The sequence below is a fragment of the Macaca nemestrina genome, chromosome 2 (assembly GCF_043159975.1).
Source record: "Macaca nemestrina isolate mMacNem1 chromosome 2, mMacNem.hap1, whole genome shotgun sequence".
NCBI classification, from domain to species: Eukaryota; Metazoa; Chordata; class Mammalia; order Primates; family Cercopithecidae; genus Macaca; species Macaca nemestrina.
In genome coordinates this window covers 189,668,032-189,694,608 of record NC_092126.1, presented here as the reverse complement: position 1 = coordinate 189,694,608, position 26,577 = coordinate 189,668,032, and the positions used below count along the sequence as shown (strand labels likewise).

Here is a 26,577-nt window from a genome sequence, read left to right as displayed (position 1 = left end):
CGCTTCATGATTCTGGGCTCATTGTCCCTTTGGTACAGCTACTAGGATTTTTTTTCTGTCAAATGCAGCTATCAGCTTGCCACTGAGAACTTGCCCCAAATCAGTGCCCTAACTCGCAGAAGCTTTATGATTCTCTGACCTGATATTTCCATTTTGAGATGGGTCAACTTGTACTCAATAAGTAGAAAGGTCAGAAATGGCCAACAAGCCTCATCTATCAAGTGGAAATGGCAAAGTCAAGAAAGCAATAGGCCGGGCTCCAGTAATATCTCAGCATTACATTAAAAAGTGGCAACTCCCTCTACTTCCTGCAGCAAAGCCACTGACTCATCAGGCCCTTTACTCACAAAGTATTCTGTAAAAGCCTAGTCCTGATTCACTGATGGGTTTGGTTCACTCTACTAAACTGAGTCAAGTGATATCCACAGGTCTGCAGAAGCTGCTCAACCTCAGTACCAGCTCTACATAATCAAAGCTGGACATGTTGACTCTGTTTAGTGGGGAGAATTCAAGGTCATTCTTATAGCCCTGGCCAGTACTTTCCTTGAGAAATCTTGACACTTAATTTATATTTATACTTCTACTGACTCTGTGGTTTCTTGTGGCCTATTTGTTCTGCCATTGGGAAAACTACAAGCTGGCAGATTAATGACATCATTCTTGAGGACTACAAACAAGTCTGTAGAAACAAACAACAGCTACTTATCAAATTGCCTAAGTTGCTCAGATAGATGCCCATGATAAAGGCCCATTATCTGACAAGTCTGACTGAAATCAGATTGCTGATCAAGATGCGTTATCCAGATTGCCACAATTTCTGCCTGCACCCATGATCGTTCACCATCATAGAAATGCATCCACCATCACAGGTTTCACACAAGTGAAAGATTCTGTATTTATAATGCAGAAGCTACCAATGCATTTGTGACTCTTGCTAACAAATTGACTGTCTTATGGTAAGACGTATTGCACGGGACATTCCTCTCACCCACTTCTGGAGATTCAACTTTCTCTCAGAGCTGTCAGCGCTGCCTCACCACTGTTAACAGATTTTTATGTTACAGACGTGTTCTTCCAGTGTGATCTGGCTACAGCATTCTGGCTTTTGAAACTAGTGAGTGATTATGACGTTAAGCCTGTGAACTTCCCTCACTTCTACTACCAACCCTTAGGTGCAATAATTCACTAGAATGATTCATATCTAACTAAATTTCACATTCTAACATGTGAAAAATATTATATTCACAGTATGGTTTATTACAGGAAAATGATACACATTCAAATCAGCCAAGAGAAGAAGTCCATAACCTAGAATCCAAGAAAGTTCCCAATACGGAGCTTCCAGTTGTCCTTTCCCTATGGATGTATGGACAGTGTCGCTCTTTCAGAATAATTGTTACAATGTGCACGGGACATTGTTCACCAGGGAAACTCATCCACCAAGCCTTGGTGTTCAGAGTTTTTATTGGGGCTTGATCTCATAAACCTGATTGGCCACCCACATGGCTGACCTCAGTCTTCAGCCCCTCAGGAGGTTGACAAATACCACATGACCCAAAGTCCCCACCCTAAGTCGAACTGTGGCTCAAAGCCCCCAGCTAAACAAAGACACTTTTATTAGGCAGGACATTCCATGGACTTGAAGATTACCTCTAAGGGACCAAGGGCAAAGGCCAGACCTCTCTTTCCAGATCATCTGCACTCAATGATGTGCCTTTTATTGCAAAAAGCATTCAAGGATTGGTTAGGAGTCAAGATACTCAATGCCATGAATACTCCCTGCCATGACTAAGCATCTGGTATCACTTAGTTTTGGAATAACTTTCTCTAAAATCAACTCAAAACATTATCTGTTTTTAACTTATTCACCCTTTCTGATCCACACACGTTAGTCAGGTAGTTTGGTCACTAAATGAGGTCATCCCAGACAGTAATAATCCCCTCTCAGTTACTTCCTGGGTGATAATGATAAAAAAGAGTAAGGGGCAGCTAGACCTACTTTGAAAATTTAAGATTCTTTCCTGACCAATCCTGGTCATGATACTACTTTGTTTTTCTAAAGAAAACCCCAGGTTGGCTTGGTTATCTGTCTCTCTGATATCAAGACAGAGACTTGGCTTCCCATCCAAAAGAAGATTCAAACATAATTCAGATCCAGCTACCTGGATCTCTTGCTGGCTTGACATGGTCTTAGAGCATCAGGATAATGACTATTGGTACTATACTGCTTACTGAGTTCCCACAGTAGCCCATACAGGACAAACTGGGGTACATATGGGGGCCTGAGAGTTTTATAAAAATGTCCTTGACTCTTTTGCACCTGATCCTTTTGGACAAAATGAAAGACTTTGAGTAGGAGATGATTGGAAAAAAAGATGTAGTTATGGCTACTGGAATGTGCACACTGATTTTGTGGTGATGAAGGGAAAACAACAAACTTGGCATATGAGGATGGAACACATATTTCAAGGAGAATGGGAAGGAGGGAAAATGAACAATCGTTTTTTTCTTCTGTAGAGCCTTTCACATGAAGAAAATATCCCAGTGTAGAGCTTCAGAACTTAACTTTATATGTCAGTTATCCCTCTCCAAATGATTTGACCATGATTTGGCTTCCACTTCTCTTAATTTTCTCAAAATGTCTATCAGAAATAGAATTGGTTGGTTGTAACTCCCAAAATACCAGCAGATGTTTTCCCAGCAATTCAGTGGGGCAGAAGAATGCCACCAAGCATGGGAAAACTAGTGGTTCCTCTAAAATAAGGCATACACTTAATTATTTAAACTGAACTTGGAACCCTAAAGCCTAGAGTGTAGCCAAGAGACTACATTGAAAATGCTTTAAACCTGTGCCCCAAGACTCATGTAGATTCTACATGAGGAGCACCATCAGTTGTAAACAACACTGTCTTTCCAGCGGCACGATCAGGATTCTATTTCATGTGGAAGGCAGGCATTAAGATGCTTCCCTACCCAAAGCATGGATGTCTTGTCTTTAGTGGTGATCATAAGAGGCCATCAAGTGTTTAAGGGAGCTCACCTCAACCCAGGAGGGCATGCAAATCAGCCTGAACTCACTGCCTTGGGTTGATATAAATGAGAGGAGTTTCCTAGACTTTGTTCCTGCAGGACATGGTGGAAGGTGGGCAATTTTTAGTACGTCTTTCTGCACCTCGCTTAATGTCTCAAGCCAAGTGAAATGGTCAATACAGAAACTTAAAAAGAAACCATTTGACTTTCTAAGGGATACCATAATGGCTGACGAATGAATGCTGGAGGTAAATAGTGCATGTTGGTCCTCCTCCTTGGAGTCTTGCTGGGAATAACCTCAACTGAATGCTGTATGAGACAAACTAAACGGATCTGGTCTCAGTTTCTTTCAGTCAGATTAACTAGAGTGTTGTACTCTTGGAAATATCTGCCATAGCAAAGACAACATGGAAGCAAGAGATGTAACCATTTGGAGATAATTCTACATAGATATCTCTCAGGGCTACACATTTTGTGAGCAAGCACACCAACTAATTTTGTTCTGGACTATTTTCAAGGATGTCTGTAAAACAAGCGGCCTTAGTAGATATAGTGTGTCTCCCTCTGAGATAGTATTCACAAACACTCCAGTATACGCTCTCCCTACAGGGCAAAGATTGCACAGCTCTGCTTATAGCTCATTATAAAATATCAGGGGTCTCTAAGCTTAAGGCTCCTCAGCTATATTCTGTGCATGTAATAAACCTAAATCTGAGCCCTTATGCATCTCAGCATTATGAGAACTGGGGGAAAAGGGGTACTGGTGCATATATCATACTGCTTGCTGCGCTATGAATAAAACGTCCTTTGTCCTGACACAATACCCTCATGTTTTCTGCCAGAATTGATATAATAGCAGGTTAAATCATTAGCTTACAAGCAGAGTCAAATCTCAGACCCTTATACAATTATTGATAGTGATCAGCATATTGAAAGCAAATGTGTGTTAGCTAGCATGTGGAGTAGGGAGAAATCCAGAATAAGGGGGAAAAAATCTACATATGATTCCCAAAGTTTTTATTGTTCATCTATGCACTTTTTACCCCACTGGACAAACTTGCCCTCTCCATTAAGCAGAGGCAATATAAAATAACACAGTTCTCACTATCAAACCTTCAACTGAGAAAAAATTCATGCACTTTTTTTCTTAATTTGCAATTAATTAAGATAGGCATGCTTTCAATTCATAGTTGTTATTTGGGAAATTTCTATTTTTCAATCAAATATTAATATACTAAATACAGAGTATTATTTATTTAGGAAAATCCTTTGTAGAAATTATCATTAGAGTGGGATAACTCTTAGTCTATTGCTTTGCCAAATGAGTTGTACAAAATGTGTATCTATAATGAATCATTCATACCATTCCAGAAATATTAGAAAAAGTAATACTACAAGCAGGATGGAGTCCCACGGCAGTTCTGTTGAACTTCGTGGGTGCTGTATATTTCTGCATTACATACAAATATGTGATCATTTAAATTGTTCTGTGGGTGCCTATTTTGAAGATATAAATGTGCCAGTAAGAATGTGAGTAATTAAAGGCTGTTATGCTTTAGATAATCCATATCCATAAAATTATAAAACTTTTGTAATCTGGATCTTTTCTAGAATTGCTGCCAGTACTTCATCTTTTGGGAATGGTTAGCAGGAATATGTGTTCTGCGACATTTGAATATAAAGGCCCAAAGGGGACATGGGCCTTGGGAACAGCTGTTTTTCGGCCTGACTTCTTGTAAATATTAAATCTAATTTTTCCCAATTACAGCCAGCACATATGGATGTAATACTAGTAGGGGCATCTCATTTAAAAATATCAATATAGTTAATATATGTGGGTTCATTTAAAGTTTACAGTCAGAACAACATGAGGAAAAGGATTCAAATTTTCAGTGTCTGCTATTGGCAAACATCCAAGTGAGATAATTCAGTTTGTTGCTGTTTTTATATCAAACAAGTCTTATAACTGATTCTTATTACTATATAATGATCAGAAATATTTTACAAATATAATTTAAAGAATATTTCAGATCATAGAAATTATCTGTCCTCATAGGCATTCTTATGAAAATATTTGTGTTAATTATTTTAATGAAACTTCAACATTAGAAAATTATTTCACTTTTTATACATCTGCTAAAATTATATATATTCCAAAATAATATTTAAAATACAAATTTTTAAACACTGTATTAGTTTTAAATTTCTGAAGTGTCATTTTGCTATTACATTCTAATTAAACATCAGCTTTTTAAAATATGATGCATGAATTTTAAAGTACAAATTCTATGTCACCAAATGTCATTGTATATGTTTGATTAGACTTTGTAAGGCAAAACTTCATTTGATTAATGAGTACCTGTGTATGAAGCCAACAGTTCAATGAGTCCATCATTCTTAACCTGATGATAGATAAGTCTATCAGATTGTTGAATTTCCTAAAAGAAAAAGAGGAAAAGAGAGAGGGGAAAGAAGGGGGAAACAGAGAGAGAGAAAGAAACAGAGAAGGAGGCAAGAAAGGGAAAAAAGGAAGAAAACAAGGAGAAGGAGAGAAGAAAGGGGGAAAAGGAAAAAGGGAAAGAAGGAAGGGAGGGAGGAAGGAAGGAAGGAAGGAAGGAAGGAAGGAAGGAAGGAAGGAAGGAAGGAAGGAAAAAAGGAACGAAGAGAGAAAGGAAAGAGGGGAATTAAAGAAATACAAAAATGCTATAAATAGTCATCCACCAAATAGGGGATATTATTTAATATTTATGGTTCACTAAATGGTAACTAGAATAGGATTATAAAAATAATAGCTTTCCATCAGAAAGTAATTGATCTAAGCACAAATATTTAACTTTATGTTTAATTACCCACGCTCACACTTCTGAATGGCATGGAAGTTCAGGTGTATGGATGATAAAGGAAAAAAGAATATACTAAATGAGAACATGGAGAGAATTTGAATGTGTTCCAGAGAACTATTGCCCATGAAACCCGTGTTCGATTAAAATTTCCTGTTAATCTTTAAAACTAAGAGTATTTATGATCTTGATTTTGACATCAGACATGGAATAAAGAAAATTATCTGCCCACTCCTTGAAAGAAAACATGTTTTCTTCTCATCTTTTATATCAGAGGAATTCATTTCCTTGGGTATCTGATATTTCTTTGTATCGTCACGTTACCTAGCAAACATCCTTACGCAGAATAGGTATCCATCAAATGCTTGTGTTATAAAGGTAATTTTTAAAAAGAATGACTTTTTATACATGTATTTTTTTTTTTTTTTTTTTTTGTAGCTGGGGTCCAAACTGCCAGTGCCGAGAGCATAGTCAAGAACTTATTTTTCCTGTAATTCTGGGCATAATTCTGGATGTCATCATCAGTCACGGTGTGTTGACTAGAAGCATCAGGCTAGTAGTTAAGAGTAGGATCCTCGTAGCTAGACTGGCCTAAGGCTAAATCCTGCTTTCTCCATTTCTGTGTAGCCTTTTGCAAGTTGCTAAAGATTCCCATGTCTCAGTAGCCTCACTACAGGATTACTGATATTTAAATGAGTTAATCCACAGAAGGCACTTAGAACATTGTCTAAAACACGGAAAGCACTAACAAATGGTAGCCATCATCATTGTCATCATCATCATCATCATTATTTTATAATTTTTATACCAAACACTGAACTGTATACACAAAACCTGAGAAGTATCTACAAGCTTTCTCTCCTCTTACAAAAAGAGATAAACTTTCCCCAAAATATAGAAAAGAGTCAGTTTCTTGTGCCATAAAAGGATGCAGAAAAGACAGAGCTTTTTATTTCCCTTCTCTCAAGCAGACAAACCATTTTGCCTAATCTTAGTAAAATTGACCCGTCAGATATGACCTCCAAAACTTCCCTTGAAAACCTTCCATGCACCATATTCTTCTGCCTATTCCTGGAGATGCTTACTGATTAGTAATCAGTATCCCCTTTAATGAGAAAAGATTTCTCACATCTTTCTATAACATGTCTCCCTCTACGAAGTCCATCAGAACTGGTTTCAGGTCAGAAAATAGTTTTCATCATTTTTTCCCAGCTTGAATTCAAGCATACGCCTTCCTACCAGAGGCAAGCTTGACAAGATAGTGATGCACTGCATTTGATTAATTAGATTCCCTTGATAAATGCATTCCTGGCAGAGGCAATATGATGGATATTTATACATGGATATTTATCCTTAATTTTGTGTTTTGACCCATAATGGACACACACACACACACACACACACACACACACATCCATTATCTGATGGATAAGAGAGGCATATTACACCCTGTAACCTGACTAGATTATTCTTCTCAACCATGTGCTGCCACAGAAAACAGAAAGAAGTTTAGGCTTGCAGAAGCGAAAGACTGATCCATGATGTATTTAAGAAATAAATAGCCCTACTACATTAATAGAATTCTAACATACCTCATCCAGGCTTATATGGAACTTGTAACGACAGTGTATTTAAGAGAAATTAACTCAAGATATGTAAATTGATTGAGTGCTGAACTCTGCTGCAGTTATTAGGACTAATTTCCCCCTTCTGAATGTTACACTGACATTTATACCATTTTAATAAGAACCCATTATGAGTCTCATTTTAGGGGAAGGGATTCTATTAAGTGAAAGTAACCACATATGTATCCAAGCAAATGCCAAGTAGAACAAGAAACAGATTTTAAATGGAAGTTAAAATTCATAACAGTAAAGAATGATGGTAATACCTCATATTTATATAATTCTTTTCTTTAACAAAACCCTTTCAAATACCCTGTCTCATTTAGTTTTCATAAAACCCTTTGTTAAAGAAAGATATTTATCTGGAGTTTAGGCCTGACATCCTATGGATTTCTATTGCTGTTTGACAGTAGAATCTTATAAGCTGGGATTTTATCAGGGCAACTTTTAAGAATAAACCATGAGAACTGAATTAGCCATTTTTAAATGTTCTAGAAAAGTCAGTTGGCATTGGCACTAAAGAACACATTCCTACAATTCTTTTCCTTTTAGAAAACACGACTAATTTGCATGAGAGGCCAGGTGGTCAATTTGCATAGATAAGACCAAAGAAAATGTGTGCTACCCTCTGGAAGGTTGAGGGACACAGGAGGGAAAGGAATAATGCGGAGTGTGCTTTTTATTTTTAATATTTTATTTGCTAGCTCAGGCGAAGTCTAAATGGATCAGTGAGGGCCACAAAACACTTTGTTCTTTTTTTCTAACACTCGACATCTTTCAAATGAAAAAGATAGTATTTATATTTTAGATATACTTAACAAAGTAAACAATAGAACAAAACAATAGAAACATACAATAGAAAAAAATAATTGAATTTAGAAGTATAACTGTTTTAACTACTGGGAATTTTTTTCTTGATTATATTATACTTACTTTATTCTTCCATTTAAAACATACTATAAATCAGATTTATACCAGTTGCAGAAATAATACTTATTGTTTGCATAAAAAGTTGATGGCAATGAACAGGAGAATACTTCAAGCTTCTTAGAATAAAGCTGATACAATGGTTCCATCTTCCTAAAATGGACACCAGGAAATGATAATACAAAATGTAATATAAACTGCAATCAAAATTGAAAAAGGTAAACTGTAATTTGCTATTCACAAAGCATACATTTATATACAACATAAAAAACAACAAAAATCTGAACTATAAAAAATAAGCAATGAGGCAGAACTTTGGAAATAATTCAAAATAAAACAATTATTTAGAAACAAAGACCAAACTTAAAAGAATACAAGAGAAATAAACATAATAGATAATGCCTTGTTTTAAGTAGAAGATCAAAAGAAATGAAGAGAGATAAATAGGATTAAAGAAAGTGATGATTACTGAAGGTAAAGAAAATTCAAGGAGCAAATAATACGAAATCCTGAAGAAAACAAACCAAGGATATAAGACAAATACTAAAGACTGAGTCCTAAGAAAAATTTTCAGAAACTTTAAAAATAAATTTGAAATTACATACCTCATACTGAATATACCTTATACCTGAGACACCAAGACATATTCTAGGAAAATTACTAGACTTTAAAGAAAAAGAAAAAAGTCTGTGGATATTAAGGTGAAATAAGCAAACGAAAGATATTCTGGTTCTTTTCAGACTTTTTGGTGCAATGCTTTATGGCAGAAGAAAGGGAGTACCATATTTACGCTACTCAACCAAAGAAAATTTGAACTGAGGATTGTATATTCAACAAAATTGACTTTCAAACATAAATGTATCTGTTCTCAAAATGCAGAAATTTAAGAAACAATGTTTCTTTGAGCTCCTTCTGAGAAATCTACTACTGAACAGATTCAGTCAAAGAAAATAGTTAGAGACACTGACTGATGGTGAACATTATACACTTACATATAGACTTCAGAGTAGCTAGTGGTTAAAAGAGATGAGGTATAATACATAACAGCTACGTGGTGACAAAAATGAAGCGTCAAGAGGCTAAATTATTTGCATAAACTCTCACAGCGAGTAAACTGAGCTGTTTTAAATCCAGTTCTTTTGAATTAAAGCTCAATGATTTTATTATGGCACATATGCACAAAAACACAAAATACAAGAGAAATGAAAACACCAGTTTCCCAGTTCTTCCAGTAATTTCCACTGACTCGAATTTTTCATTTGTATTAAGATGTAAAATACATATGTAAATGTATAGCTCCATAATTTTATGAATTTTGTGCATATATATATATGGCTACATGGATATATATATATGGAATACATAAATACATGTATGTGCAAATATATATATTTGGGGAGTATATTGACTGTGAGGAGCCATGAGAGCCTACTGAGATGCTTAAAATTTTCAGTATTACATCAATAATTACATGGATATAGAGATGGATTACATAAATACATATACGGATTACATAAATATATATATTCATTTTGTGCATACATATGGCCACATGATATATATATATGGATTATATAAATACATGTATGTGCAAGTATATATATTTGGGGAGAATGTTGACTGTGAGGGGCTGTGAGAGCCTACTGAGATGCTTACAATTTTCAGTATTGCATCAATAATTACATGGAGATATATATATATATATAATGTTCATGTAATTCATATGTATGTATATATGTAATTAATATATGTATATTCATGTAATTCATATACATATATATATATCTCCATGTAATTATTGATGCAGTACTGAAAATTGTAAGCATCTCAGTAGGCTCTCACAGCCCCTCACAGCAACATTCTCCCCAAAGCTAACCTAACTTCTCTCAAAAACATGCATTTTGATTCTTCATGTGCTTTATAAAAATGGTTTTAATTACATGCTCTCTTTTGTCCGGCTCATTTTGCTCAAAATTGTGTCTTTGAGATTCATCCTTGTAGTTGCATCTATGTAGTAGTTTCCATGGATTTAGTCGAGTGTGTTCTTTTCCATTGATGTATTCTATTGTATGAATATACCATCATATATTTATCCACTTTTATGTTGATAGAGATTTAAATTGTTTCCATTTGAAACTATTGTGAATAAAGCTGTAATAAACATTCTTTTGTATGCATTTTGATGATCATAAGCACACACTTTTCTTGGGGACATTCCCATGGTATCGTTTATGGATATTCTCAGCTTTAGTCAAAGCTGTAGTATTTTTATAATCTAAACAATGCTCTATCTGGCCCAAATCACTACAGTCTCTTAAAGGCATTTGACTTGCTTCCCGTTATAGGAAAACTTCAAACTTCTTACAGGCAAGTAGGAAAAGCCCTGCTGCACTTTTTGCTGACTACTTTTCCAGGTTTATCTGTTGCACTACTGACATTAAACTTTACTCACTGGAAAGAGAACTACTTGAAATTCCTTATGCTGTTACCACACTCACGTAATTGCTAGCACTGAGACTTTCGCCTAGAGAGTTGTCCCCTCAATGATCACTTTGTTACATCCTGTTCATCCCTAAAGATGTATTCGTGCTTCTTACTATTCTATCACACTGCAAACTCTTTCAGAATATTCTTTTATTCATCTTTATATTCCTAATCTCCAGCATAATATCTGATACACTGTTAAATAAATGAACACATTTTTCTGGGAAACATTCAGAATCAGATAATTTGAAACAAACATACCTTGCCTAAAATTATAAATATATTGTACCAGCTCTCTCCCCTAGTTCTGACCCTAACAGCATAACTCATCTCTCAAGGTACAATAGAAAATTAAATCAAGAGAAAATTAAATAAAATATTAAATAGACTAAATGTGAATATCTTAAATCTCTAAGATTAATCTATAAGGATATTCAAAGTTTACAATCACTCATTTTGAGCACAAATATGAAATTACAAATCTTAAATTGCTCTGTACAACTTTCTATGATCTTAATAATTTCAAGATGATGTTCCAAATGGAGCTTCCATAACAAAGACTGTAAATATTATATTTTCATAATTTAGGATTACGATTTCTGTACATCCATAAAAATTTATCTGGAACTAGATTGTACATCTGGAAACATTTTGTAAACTGGATTAGAACCTCGTGAGAAATCAAAATGCATTACCGACCTAGTCTAAAATTTTAGCTTAATTATACTTCTCATTCCCCATAAGAAGCCATGCTTTAAATTGGATTGCCATCAAAGGCATATGGTTAACCAAATGTGTGAAGAAATACAAGGTTTCAGAGTAAAACATTAGCAATCTATGTGCAAATGAAAGTGTTGTATGTGTCTATACCAAAGTAGGCATTTGCTTTAAATAGTTACCACTTATCTTCCTCATCACAGAACCATTTCAGTTTTATGGAGAGGACCAACTGCGTTGAGTTTGGGAGCTCAATAGATAAAAATGTGTATTAGCCAAAAAAAAACAAATCTTGATACGTTAAATCTCTAGTACTTTGCATGGCAGTTTTCATGCCAAAGGTCCAAGGGAAAACCGCACCTCTCCTTCTCTGTGTAAGGTTCACGGAAGATGTCTCCGTTTTCATTGATTTCAATTATTGCTGCAAGAAAAAAAATAAAACTTGACGTCCGGGCAACACGCTTTATTAGTTGATGTTTAACAAACAATTCCATGTGTTGATCCAAGGGTAGAAGGTCAAAACTTCTGCCATTATATAAATATGATGAAATCTTTGTTCAAGAATCAGATATTACAAAATGTATTTTCATCTTATATGTAAAATATTTTAAAGTGTAAATTATTAGAAAGAAATACATATAGGTTATATTTACAAAATGACTTCTAAAGAGATTTTGCTTCCAGATGTGGAAATTATCATCCATGGAACTTGGAGAAAAACAGAATGATGACAGTTTACTAATGGGTCCTAAGGTCTTGGACATTGTCTTAATATTTCAGTACTTTTTAATCCTTACTCATTTTAAACCCCTTTTCCCATGTATTTTATTATTAAACTAGTTCACTGAGGGAAATTTAAAAATATAAAAAATCAAAAAGAACTAGGAAAAGTTTATCTCTACTTCCTTCCTTCTCCATTGTTAACTGTCCTTGTCTAACAAGGATGGAAGCTGGGCTGGGTGCAGTAGTTCACACCTGTTGCGGATCACCTGAGGTTATGAGTTCAAGACTAGCCTGGCCAACATGGTGAAACCCCGTCTCTACAAAAATACAAAAATTAGCTGGGTATGATAACGGGTGCCTATAATCCCAGTGACTCAGGAGGCTGAGGCAGGAGAATCACTTGAACCTGGGAGTTGGAGGCTACAGTGAGCTGAGATTGCACCATTGTACTCTAGACTTGTCAACAGAGCAAGACTCAGTCACAAAAAATAAATAAATAAATAAATAAATGGTGGAAGCTGTCATTAAAAATATAATAAAGGCCAACAAGTTCTTAAGAATTCTAGATTTTATGAAGAAAATAGACAGAACGGAGCGTCTCCCAAGAATATTTGATCAATTCTTGGGTATCTCTTAGAATAATTATACTTTAAGCAATTGCAACTGAAAACTCTAGAGGTCTGAAAACTCTGGGATCATAAGCCATGTGTATATGGAACCAATTAAACCCAGGAAGTGGTGAAGAAAATGATAACAGAATAACTACAAAATAGGCAAAATCACGAAGATTTTTCCTAAGATTTTTCTTAACAAAATCACAAAGATTTTGTTAAGAAAGAGCCAACGAATAAGTAAATTTCTGGAACATCACCAGTGTCAATGATAGCTACTCTCCTTGGGCAAACACCTTCAGTAGAGGAGAACTGAGTGGTTTATTGGAGACATTTCAAATCTCGATCCAAGATTTTGCACATATTAGAAAATTGTAGGGCTGGGCTTCAGAAAGAAGAGAAGGAGTAAAAGAACAATTTTGTGCTGCTGCTAAATCTAATTCTTATTTCCTCTAACCTTATTCCTTCCCTTGTCAAGGGTTTAGGGACCAGAAGGAAAGGGAAGGGAAGAAAAGAGAAGGAAAAGAAAATATAGAGGAGAGAAGGAAAGGAGAGAAAGGGAAGAGAAGAGATGTCATGGGGGAAGAGAAAGAGAGAGGGATATGGAAGGAGGGAAGGAAGAAAGGAAGGAAGGGAGGAGAGAAGGAAGGAAGGAAGAAAGGAAGTGAGGGAGGGACGGAGGGAGGGAAAGACGAAAGGACAAACAGTGGGAAGAAAAGCTATGCAAAGATTTCTGCTGAAAAACTACTGAAATTACAACAACAACAAAAAATGAATGCATCAGAAGTACAAGCACAACCAACCAATCACAACAGAAACCTGAAAAAATAAAAAACCACCAGAGAGACTATAGATTGTTTTTATCTATTCATTATACTCAGGAAAACATCTATATTGTTTCATTTTCTTTCTCCTGTGTTAACTTGAGAAAATCATCACTTGCCACTTGACCACAGAAGCTATATGCTCACAACAATTTAGGCCACCAATATCTATTAAAATAATTTCAGGTTATTGCAAAAATCCTGTCAGTGTAAGAAGTGGATTCCAATATACCCAAGCTGATATTCTGCCCTTCAGTATTCATTTCTTAATGCCGTCTTTCCCCCACGGCTGGTGGATTACAAACTAAGGAAGCTGCCTTCTCTCTTTCTTTCCAAGGATTTAAAAGTCGGTCCCTGACCAAAAGAGTGGTCTGATAATAAGCTAGTGCTCTTATCATCAATGGTCCTCATATGTTGATGATAAGTAAGGGTTAACAACAGTGGTTCTAGTACCTGAAACTCTCCACCCTGAGCTTCATTCCCTTCTATTCCCAAAATTTACCAAGAGAGACACAAACTAAAGTTTGACCCTTAGTGTTTTCTAATATACATTATCAGCAGAGTGGCTGATAACCCCATAGGCTAATAAACAGAAGAATAAAAAAATTAAATTACATATGATAATATAATTAAATATATGAAGAAAGATGCTACCAATATTAAATAGGAATAAGAATTTGAAGAATGAATCAAACATTAGGTACAAAATGACAATACAGAAAGAAAAAAGATTGAATAAACAGCATAATACACATAATTTAAGAGCAAATTATTAAGCAGGAAATCATATTTAGGCAACCTTCCAGAAGATATAAAAAATTTAAAATGATATTATGTGTAAATTAAGGAGATATGGAGGTTCTAGTGTCAGTATCGAGATGATAGGAATCTCTAAAATATAGAAGGTACAAAAGGAAGGAAGAAACATTGAAGATAATTTTTTCTAAAATTATAAAAAGGTGAAAGATGCCAGATTAAAAGGCTTCAGAGTGACAAATAAATCAGATAATAGAAAACTTCACTTTTAGACACATTATTGTGGTATTTAAGAATAGCAAAGATAAGAATTCCAAAGTTTACCAAAAGGAAAGGCCGCTAGATCATCTACAAAATGAGAGAAATCAGTTGACCTTAGACTTCTCTATAGCAAGGTTTGACTGTATTTTAAGAAAATAATGTTATTGCAAAAATTATACATCCAGCCATCTTCTGATTTAGATATTAAGGAATGCCAAATCCCCTTGGGCTTATAAAGCCTCAGATAATTTGCAACCATAAAGCCACTGTGAAAACAATCTTGAAGAAAGTAGTAAAATAAGAAGATAAATAAAAGTGGTTGTTGTAAAAATTTTATAAACTCAGCATTATCAAATACCTTGATAACATTTACAATCTAGAAGGCTGAACCAAAGGAAAGAAAAAAAGAGTACGTCTGTAATCAGCTGGAAATAAATTCTGATAAACAGCCACATTCTGGTGAATTGGTCATTACACAGGACAATAAATGAAATCAATAGGCTAAACTATTAGAACTATGAAGACGTTGACCAAGGTTTCCTGACATAAATCAAATTGCAAAATTCAATAGAATCTTTTTTTTACAAGCAACAACAATTTTAAAATATGATAGAAATGTGACATTACTTTCACACTATAAATTTCTAGAAATTATTTCAAATACAATGCTCAAAGCTCTGAGGAATTTCAAAACTCTAAGGTAGGGCACAGATGAGCTGAATATCTGAAGTGATATGCCATGCCCTTGGGTGACACAACTTAAAAGTTGTCTAAATTAAATTAATCTATAAATTTGGTACAATCCTAATACGGTAGTAATTTTTGAATACATTTACACTAAAATTTATATGGAAAAACAAAGGTCTACAAATAGCAAAGTGCGTATGTTTTAAAAAGATAAACTTGACATACCAGATATTAGTTCATACTATACTATAAAGCCCTGGTTAAACAAAGTAATGCATTGACAGTATATTATTGGCACAAGAATAGATAATGGTCTAATATAACAAAATGGAGAGCTCAGATAAAAACCCATGAGCAGAAATACATGATAAAGGTGCCAGCACAACCACCAATGGGCAAATGGCAAATGATTTAACAAAAGAGTTGGGAAAATTGGCATTATATAGAAAAAAATAAAACAGGACTTCCATCCACATCACATGTAAATGTAGACTAAATATATTAAGGATTCAAATGTGTAATATAAAGTTATGAATGAAGTCAATAACAGAAAATACAGAAGAATAACTTGGGGACAGATAGGTGGGAAATACCTTCTTAAACCCCAAAACAACATACACATACACAAGACACAACTTCTCCAACTTCTCATACTAGACTTAAGGATTTTGTTCAAGGAAGGACCTCATAAGTAAAGATCAGAGAAAATGGAAGATTGAAATTTTTCACTAAAACTATCAGAGGTCTAACACATAGACTATCCTGAGACAATCAAAAAGGTAAAAATATAAATCCCAGTTGAAAACTGGGCAAAGTATATGTTCTGTCAAGTTACAGAGGAGATGGTCTAAAATGCCAGTTAGCACATAAATTGTTGCTCAGACTTAATCAGAAAGATGCGTACTGAAGCAATGAGACATCATTTTATGTTCATAATGACCAAAATTAAAAGCTAGATAACACCAAGCATTGGCAGGCTTGTGGGATCATGAGAACCCTCAGGAACCACAGGTAGAAAGGTGGATGGCCTAGACATCAGAAGACGAAGTTGTAATGCAGTGATAACATCAAGGAACTGTGTAGTTATCACATGGTAAAGACCCATTACAGTGCGCTGTTAGCTAGAAGCAATGGACTATATTGCTCATAGTCACAAGGAAAAAGAGCAAGAACATACTTATGAGTGAAAAACGGTAAGAACAAGACAAAGAACAAGATCTATTCCATTACTATTTTCATAAATTAAAAATAGACATACGTGAAACAGCAATATACATTTTGCAAGAACATAAGAGCAGAAGGATATACAGTATGGTGTCTTTTGTGGAGAAAGGTGGTGAACAATGGGAATAAAGGAAATCCATCAATGACTAAGATAGGAACAGGACTTTGTTCAGACCAGTGCCTAGAATATCCTATACACTGAAGAATATGGTGAACTTAACCTTCTTGAATAACTTTTAAAAATAGGAAGAAGAAAAAATGTAAGACAAAAAGAGACTTACAATACTATAAAGATATGAAACTCAAACAAAAATAATGCAGAGTAGGGGTAGTGTTCTCCACCTTTCTGCCCTCATGAAGAAATGCAGAGCTCAGCCTTTTGAGAGAGCAGGTGCGATGCTCTACTTCTTTCTTGTCTCAAGCACTTGCCCTGAGAAAATTGAGACTTACTTCATTCGAATAAGAATATCCAATGGTGTTAATTTCCTTAATGGAAATTGTAGATTATAATAAATACAATGATAATGGTATGTTTTCTTTTTTTATTTTTTCCTTTCTTCAGGGCACAAGCATCATTATGTAACAGAATTTTTAATGATTTAAAAATTTTAAAATGCATATTCTTGAACTATCTAGTCATTCATTCCTTGAACAAACACATATTGAGGGCCTATTATGTATAGATATATGAAATTTAATAAGAAAATAATGTACAACAATAAATTAAGATGAATATTTTCATATATTAAATACAGATCATTAATAAAAAAATCTTAATTCTCAATTTGAAATTACTATTCTTGATTTATTAGACCATGTGTACTTGTATATAGAAAATGTATGCAGTTTACACCATAATTATGTCTCAATCCTTCATTGTCATTGGACCAAAATTACCCTTTACAGTCTATCTTGTTTCTTGAAATGTACATAATGCATATCAAAAATCTGCAGTGGAGAAATCCATCTTCAGAATAATCTCCTGATTATCTCTCCATGTCTGGCATTCCGGCCCTTATTAATCATCTCTTATAAATCTGGTCTTTGACACCATAGACAAATACAACTTTATTAGTTGCAAATGTATTTGGCGGCCTCTAAATGGCTTTCTCAAATTGCACTGCTCTCACGGTGCAACATGTTCTTTCATGTTGATTAAAATATGTGAGGGATACAAACAACAACAAAAGAGTAACAGGAAATCCAATCATTCCTTTCATCTTCCCAGTGGGAGCTGGTCACTGCAGCCAGCTTGACTTTCTTCAAACAAAACTTCCCTTTTTGTGGCTGAAGAAAGGCTTTGGCAAACACTTATCCTTTGATATGATATGCACTTGACAAAAATCACAGAGCAAATCAAGCCACCGCTTTGAAGAAAACGCTTATTAAAAACCTGAAGCTCTTAAGTGCACTAGGACTTAGTGTGTTGCTAGCAATGTGAGGCCAAATGCGTCTGTGGCGTCGATTTAAAGTCAGGTCCAAATGTATGGACTTCAGGGCTGCAGCTGCCACCTCATTCCTTTGTTTAATCGCAAGTATACCTTGAAAAACTGTTTAGTCTTCAAGTATATTCTGGAATATCACTTGTATATTTTATTCAGTGAAACATAACATTTTATTCTTTAAGTGGAAAGAAATGTGAGAAAATCCTTGTTCTAATTAGCCTTTGCTCAGTGTCCCAGAATCTCCAGCCACCTGCCAATTAATTTTCCAAGTAGAAACTCAACTTTCGAAGAAAGCACACTGAGGTGTGCAGGGTCAAAGTGGATTTCTAACATATAAAGTCAAGTTTGGAAATCCTCATACACTTTGAGGATTCCCCAGGAAGCAAATGGCACATTCAAATTGGGATAGCTTGAGGGGAGTTTAATAAAAGGGTTTTACAAATATATGGGCAAGAATGGAAAACCCACTAGGGATAAGGTAGTACCTCTGGCCATTTAAGGGGGAAGGTGTTAGTTAGCAGCCCTAGGTCTGCAGAGGAGTGACTGATGGCCAAAAGCCAGAGACAGAGGGGCTGGGTAAACAGCAGTCACCCTCAGCAAATCTTACAGGAAAAGAACAAGGGAATAGACACCCTGAATTCACTCCCTACTTCCCAGCTCCTGCTAATACTTCCCACTATTCTACCAAATCAGAGGGCAGAAAGAGGGCAAAGGAACCAGGTGGCATGGTTTCTACAGATCAGCTTCCCAGGACCAGAGAATGGTAGATGTGGATCTGTAGGGCACCCAGAAGACAGCCAACACACAGGCAGCATTTCTTCCACCCACATCACTCCTAAGGGTAGGTACATTTGTTAGGAGTACCAGCAAAACATCACATAACTTTTCTAAGTCTTGACCTAGGTACACAGAAAAACTCAGAACTCCTGGATTATCTGTGATAAAGCCCTTTTCCGTTCCTAAGATGCAAATGTGCTAAATCGAATTTGTAATTAAGTTAAAAATGAATTAAATTGATTCTACTAATGATTTATATCCCCTCATAATACACAAGTATGTTTGCTTTGAAATAACTATAACAAAGGTACATAAAAATATGTGCAGAGATGTAATTGTAAGTTTTCTCTGAAATACCATAATTAATAGTTTCAACAAAATTTCCTCCTCTTCTATTCAAGAAGTCATCACTGAAGAGAACGTGCAGACAGGAAATGTTTTCCCCAGCAGCTCAGCTCCTGCTAATCTCCAGACATTTCTACTTGGGTATCTCCCTGACACTTCAGGTCCAGCATGTCTACAAAACTGTGCTTCCTCCTCGCTCTTCCCACTCCAAGATTACTAACTCCCGAAATGATGTATGATGTAGTGTGTGTGTGTGTGTGTGTGTGCGCGCGCGCGCGCACATGCATGTGTGTCTTACATGGTAAATATTCAATAGATATGTTTATTGATTATTGGACACATCCTTTTTTAACATCTACTTTAAGAGGATAATGGAACTTTTCATGAAAACTATAAATAAAAATACAGCCAAGAAGGCACTAACCCCTTGGTATCTTCAGATGATCAGGATTTTGCAAGTATGAGCAACTACCTACAAATGAATCCACGGTACTTAGTAAAGTAAATTGGAGAATTTGATCTAAAAATTTTTATCAATAAAATTAAAATAAACATCAGCATAGAAAATGAATATATTAAACATAAATAAATACATTATTAAACTGTTAAAATCAGTAAAACTAAGAAATATAGGGTTAAATAATTAGAAGACGTAAAACTGGCGCGCACACACACACACACACACACACAATGCTTCAATTAATAATAGTAAAAAGAAGAACAGCCAAGAACCAGGTGTTCATGCCAAATCTGGGACTAATTATCTGCGTGACTATGGGCAGTGCTAAAGCACACAGAGTATAAATGAAACAAGGTGACCCACGAATGATGACTGCTGAAGTGGGCATTGGTACCTACTATTCCACAGGGTTTATGGACTGCCAGCACTGTCCAAAAATATATAAGGTGAGCCATATGTGTAATTTCAAATCTCTTAGCAAGCAGTTTTAAAAGGTAAAAATAAATAAGCAAAATCCATTTTTAAATTATTTTTATTTAACTCAATATATCCAAAATATTATCATTTTGACATGCGTCAATAGCCAAATTTGAAGTGGTTTGTAGTCGCACATGGCTCATGATTACCACATTGAACAGCAGAGTTCTATGCTACACACTACTTTTGTGCATGTGGAAAATGTTTTCCAGAATAAAAGAAAAAAGTTGACAGATGTGTTTACTTCTCTGTGTAGCTCAGTTTCCGCATCTATATGTTGAAGAAAATGTACTGGTCATTATTATTATTAATTATTATTATTAATGACCAGTACAATAATTTATAAGCTTCTTTTAACTCTGTTTCTTATTATTTATCATTATTATAATTGACCAGTACAATAATTTCTAAAGCTCTTTTTAACTTTATTTTCTAGTTTTGTTTTGTTTTTTTCCTAAGGTATATGTTATTCACTACTTGGGAGAAAAAAAATGTATTTTTTAAAGAGAAATTTATTTATGCTCTCAGTGGGATATAACCTGAAAATTATCACTCTCTATTTATCTAAGGAATATTTGGAGACAAATGACTGTTTATTTGTAAAATGATTTTTCTTCTGCTCCAGACCAAATGGCAATATATGAGCTCAGTTTACGCTTATACCACTGTTTTGCTCATTGAATTATTCCTTTCTTTCACACAATAAGATTTATTGCCTAGCCAGTGCTAGACCCTGATGAGAGATGGGTGTGCAGGCAGAGGTAGATTTGAAATACAAAGATAAAGTATAATGCATGTTCAGTAAGGGATTCTTTTTTTTTTTTTTTTTTTTTTTTTTTTTAACAGAGTCTCGCTCTGTCACCCAGGCTAGAATGCACTGGTGCGATCTCGGCTCACTGCAACCTCCACCTCCTTAGTTTAAGGGATTCTCCTGTCTCAGCCTCCTAAGTAGCTGGGATAGTAGCTGGGATTCCAGGCACGTGCCACCACGCCTAGCTAACTTTTGTATTTTCAGTAGAGATGGAGTTTCACCATGTTGGCCAGGCTGGTCTCCTGACTTCAGGTGATCCACCCTCCTCGACCTCCCAAAGTGCGGGATTACAGGCGTGAGCCACTGCGCCCAACCAGTGAGGGATTTTGGAGAATAGAAAGTAAAATACCTTAGGTATTTTCTTCATCCTTTTTTTATACTTTAGTTCAATAACTTCACAGATTTGTCACATTTGGTCATTTGATTTTTATTTTATTTTATTTTATTTTATTTTATTATTTTTTGAGACGGAGTCTCACCGTGTTGCCCAGCCTGGAGTGCAATCAGCTCACTGCAACCTCAACTTCTCGGGTTGGAACGATTCTCCTGCCTCAGTCTCCCGAGTAACTGGGATTACAGGCGCGCGCCACCACACCCAGCTAATTTTTGTATTTTTGGTAGAGACGGGTTTCTCCATGTTGGCCAGGCTGCTCTCAAACTCCTGACCTCGTGATCCGCCCGCCTCGGCCTCCGAAAGTGCTGGGATTACAGGCGTGAGTCACCGCGCCCGGCCGGTTTGTTTTTTGTATTGTGTATCGTTGCTATATTTTACAGAGTTTCCGCCTCACACCATCCACAACTTATATTTGAAGTGAAGATTCTTGCAAATAATTGTGTTTTAAAAAAATATTCAGCTCATGACTGACCAAACTGTTTAATTTTAATTTGTTTTAATGACTTGTGTATCTACTCTGTTCTTGTAGTTCAATACGCAAAGCTCAACAAAAAGTATGATTTGGGCATCATTTTAAAGAAAAGCTATAGGCGCCTCAAAACAAATAGAAGAGATTCCTCATACCAAATAGAAGAAATTTGCCTATTTGACCAATTTTAAGAGAATCTGATACATGAAAAATCCAGACTTACTAAATATCATTTGTGTTTTATACATGTAAAGGTTATTTGTAATATTTAAAAAGTTAATTAATCAAAAAAAAATCCTGCTATCTCTTTTATAAGAAACTATTTTGGTACAATTACATAATAATTTTTTAAATACATTCACATGAAATTACTTAGGGACCAATTTATTACAATTTACTTACTGATATTATTTTTCCAAAATAAATAGAAACAACATCTATACAAATACCTATTGAATTAAATAATATATACCTGTCGAGATTTTTTTCCCCAATTATACCACAAGCCTGAGATACACATAAGATTAGCAGTTTCTTATCAGTCCTTTGAATGAAAAAAGTAATATGTTTTTGTACACTCTATTTACCTTACAGCTGTTCATTAAAAATTGTGATTGATCTCCTTTTGTAGCCTTAACAATGTGCTTTTTAAACAAGCGAACAGAGTATGTAAAGTAATCCATAAAATAAATAGCCTAAAATCAGACACACACACACACACACACACACACACACACACACACACTTTCTATAAGTTTCTTCAGTATCATTTCCATGGGAGAAAAAAATAATTATAGAGACTTTTTGGACAAGCAAAAAATCATTACCATGAATCAATTGTTTTCTTTATGGTTTTTTTCTTTGAATCTGTTTGTCTGGTCTTTATTACCTGTGAGCTTCCAGCCTTCTCATTCTACATTAATGAAAATAAAGAGCTATTTCCCTTAATGGGACTGAAAATCCATTGGCATTAACAGGAACAGAAGTCTTTCTGCAGTTATGGGAACAAATGTTGATTCTCAGTTACGGGAATTAAGTGTTGTTCCCCAGAATTGGAAGTCCTTAAACATAGTATGAAGGAGGGAAGGCAAGAAGAATGTAAATAGAAAAGGAGTAGAATTGTATTTTTACCTACAGTGCACATTGCTAGTTAATAGTTAAAATAGAGATGTAAATCTAAATTAACTAATTCAACAAGCAACTTTTCCTGCCATCAGTTTATTCTCAAGCACCCCAGTGTTTTATCATACAAGCTCAGCATCTGTGGTGCTTAGTCTGGCAAAAAGTTTTCCTGGAGAGTATTTTTTTAATAGAAGCCAAAGGGGAAGCTGAAAATCCAGGATAAGACTTGGAGCTCTTCACTCTCTTTGTAACAAGTTAGGTGCCCAAACAGTGGGTTATTTTCAGGCCTCAAAGGTTCCAGAGCTGCCCACTGAAAGGCAGCAGCTCTTTGGATGAAATGCAACCCTTTTGCAAGAAAATCGAGACCTCTGGCAATGTTTAGATTTGGATCATTAGCAGTAACAAATGTCAGGAAAAAGCTACGGGACACAGTAACTCTGGATGTGGTTCCTACTAAGAACATCCAATTGTTCCAGCAAGAGGAGTAGGATAGCAAATGAAGAGTGACCTTCAAAACCCAATTTCAAGCGTAATTCATTATGGTCCCTAAACTCATGATTAAAAATATATTCAAGATTTTTATTAAATAAACTCATCACTTCTTTAAGAGTTTTCTCTACTCTCTCCTATACATGTTCTTCTCTTCAGACATAAGGTGTACTCATTATTGCCAAGCATCCCTGAACACTTCTCCCCAAAATGCCCCCTGCTCTCCATTCCAGCGAACGGAGTGTCTTGATACTTTAAAGCCAAAAGAAAAATCGATTTCTTCTGAAGGCAATCATGAGATCTAAGCTAAATGGAATCACCCACATATCTAAATTTCTACGGTCTCTTCCACTTATATGGCACTTAAATGCTGCCTTAAAAGTTCAGTTTGTTTTATATATTTCTTTTCCAACTGTACAGTTAGCCCCATAAGGCATTATGCTCTGCTAAATTATCTCTGTACTCTCCGCAACACCTAGGTCATAGGCTGATCCCTAACTGGCATTTAATAGGCATTAAATGAATTTTATAAATGGAGAAAGGGAAGCAGTGAGAAGTAACACAATCCTTTATATTGAAGTAATTCACTGGTGAAAGATATGAAACTAAAATGCAAATTTCGCTCTTAAGAACTTATTTCTCTTTCTAATAACTAATGCTGTTTTCAAATACCACACACATGTTTGTCTATATGGTTCAATTCTAGTCCCCACTTACAGACGTGAGGCTGTTATTGTTGTCATTGATAACTGATGTCATTCGTTTTTGATGTGATATAAACAAGACCGCTAAATTGTTATGGCAGAACAAAGGAGAAAAAATAACTGACATGAAAGAAAATTGTTCACCTATTTCTATTTCATATTACAACAACATTAGAGGATGAGGATGCAGGGTAAGTTGCTATAACTAAGCAGTAATGCAATTAAGAAGAAATAGCAACCAAATGCAAGGACTAGAGAAAATAACTGGCATAGCGTCTAGTCACTCAACAAATGTGTCTTAAGGATTTATTATATACCGGCCAATATGATAAACAATTACAAGATAAAATAAAAACACATATGTATCTCTTAAAGATGTCTAGTAGGAAAGACAATTTTTCATAAATAAATGTACCAAAATATCAAAACTAAATCATAAAGGACTTTGAAAGAGCTTTGCTGGGGGGTGTGGCTGGCTACATAGGCAGCTTGTTCTCACTGTGTTTCCTCATTTAACACAGCACCCAGCTCTCTGTGGGCATTTAATAACTACCAGTTGGCAAATGGATAAATGCCAGAGGTTGGAAGAGAGAGATGAGCGTGTTATCTCCCCAGTAGCCCAGCAAGCTTGTGTGGATGGTGTGGGGGCCTTCCTAGCTGTGACAGCTACACAGTGACTCCCAGTGGTCACAAATTGAACCTCATCTTTGATCATAGTCTAATACAGTGTATGATTTAGTGCAGTATATTTTATATATATAATAATTTATGCATGTAAGATATAATTTAGTATAATTACTAAAGCCATGAGCCTTCAAAAAACTCCTGTGCTCATTCTGTTGAAAAGCGAAAAGGTTTTCTACAAACACAATGATGTGAGCTAAATAAATAATAAGTTCTTCCAATTCCTCAAGCTAGATTCTATGATTTTAAACTAGTTTTCTAATATGGCCAACGTAGTGTTAAACATAACATTAATCAGAACAAACAGAAAAGATTTTATTCAGAAAACTACATATTGTTTCTAAACTAACAAGAATGTCTTTTCTAGTTTAAGACATGAGAATATTTCTCTATGTTTTGCCTAAAAATTAGAAGGCATTCATGTGAGGCTGCAGTGATACACTTCTGTCTATGAAGAAGGAAGGCCCTCACCAGAACCCAGAGATGCTGGCAAACTGATCTTGGAATTTCCAGCCTCTAGAACTGTAAGAAATAAATTTCTGTTGCTTATAAGCCAAAAAATACTAATAATGATTAGAAGGCATTCTTCTTAGAACAATTATTTGCTACATATGAGCTCCAAATTATTCTAATTACTCATAAACTATGTACATTCTTTTCTATCCTTAAAAAGGAAAAGTAGAGTGGGTCATTCTATTTTTGGCCATTGTTACATGGGCATATCCATTAATGTGTAACATTTCTCTGCCGATAAAAGTAACTATGTAGTAGGTCATTCTGGCATATTAGCATTTACCAAGTTCAGTTCAGTTAAGAAAATATGATCACTGCCGACTATATGCCAAACGTTGTGCTAAGTACTGGACAAATAAGGACGGTTAAGACGCCATACCTACCCAAGAAAAACTTACGGTGCAGTGGTGAAGACAGACTTCCGGGTCTTCCAGGAGGCAGAGGGAACATGAAAGAAAATAATAGAAACCGGCAGTTAGATAAGGCATCATAGTTGCAATGTCACCCTCCTCTATAACTCCCACGTGTCAGACATACCCCAAATCCAGTCATCCTGGGAGCAGTTGTCACCTTCAGTCCATTCACAAAGGCTTTGAGAATACCCTGACCACGATCCTGTCGTTGTTGTCAGCCATTCTTTTGTTCCTGCATATTAAATTAGATGAAGGCTCTGAGTTGACATCAGACAGAAAGGAACCAGGCAGCTAAGGGAAAAGAACAGTTGAGCGACATACAGAAATCCTTGACGACATAGAAATGTCCTGTCAAGTGTATAGTTAGAAAATTCAAGCTGCAAGAAGCTGTATATTACTATGTAAGTGTCCATATCCCCAAATGAAAAAAACACTGCATGAAATGAGATAACACTGTCTTAAAACCATCATATATATGGACATCTGTTCATGTAGACTGACCCCTAGTGATATCAACTGATTGCTGCAGGGAGAACAAACAAGACTGTTTTTACGAAAGAGATAATCACCCCTCTTCAAAATGTGGCTTCCAAAGCATAAACAATCTAAGTAAGATATGCAGCCATTATTGTCCTTTCTAGAAACTAAGCAAACATAATCTACAACATTTATAAGGAAAGAAAAAACAATTTAACAGAACAGATCTACCTAGAATCAATGAAACTATCTCCTTTAAATGACTAGATAGATTTATGCTATTCTATG

The 26,577-nt window shown here is 35.3% G+C and overlaps 1 long non-coding RNA gene across 2 annotated transcripts in view; it reads right to left on the bottom strand.

Annotated features, from left to right (window-relative positions):
- Positions 1-26,264, bottom strand: part of LOC105477417 (uncharacterized) — a 49,959-nt gene extending 23,695 nt beyond the window's left edge. Inside the window, exons 1-3 of one of the 2 annotated variants that reach the window (XR_011620416.1) lie at positions 26,134-26,264; positions 25,937-26,044; positions 25,783-25,826 (exon numbers count right to left, since the gene is read on the bottom strand). This is a non-coding gene — a long non-coding RNA (uncharacterized lncRNA). Of the gene's footprint in view, positions 1-25,782; positions 25,827-25,936 lie in introns of both variants that reach the window. The other variant, XR_984647.3, reaches the window with a different exon arrangement.
- Between the last annotated feature and the right edge of the window lie 313 nt (positions 26,265-26,577).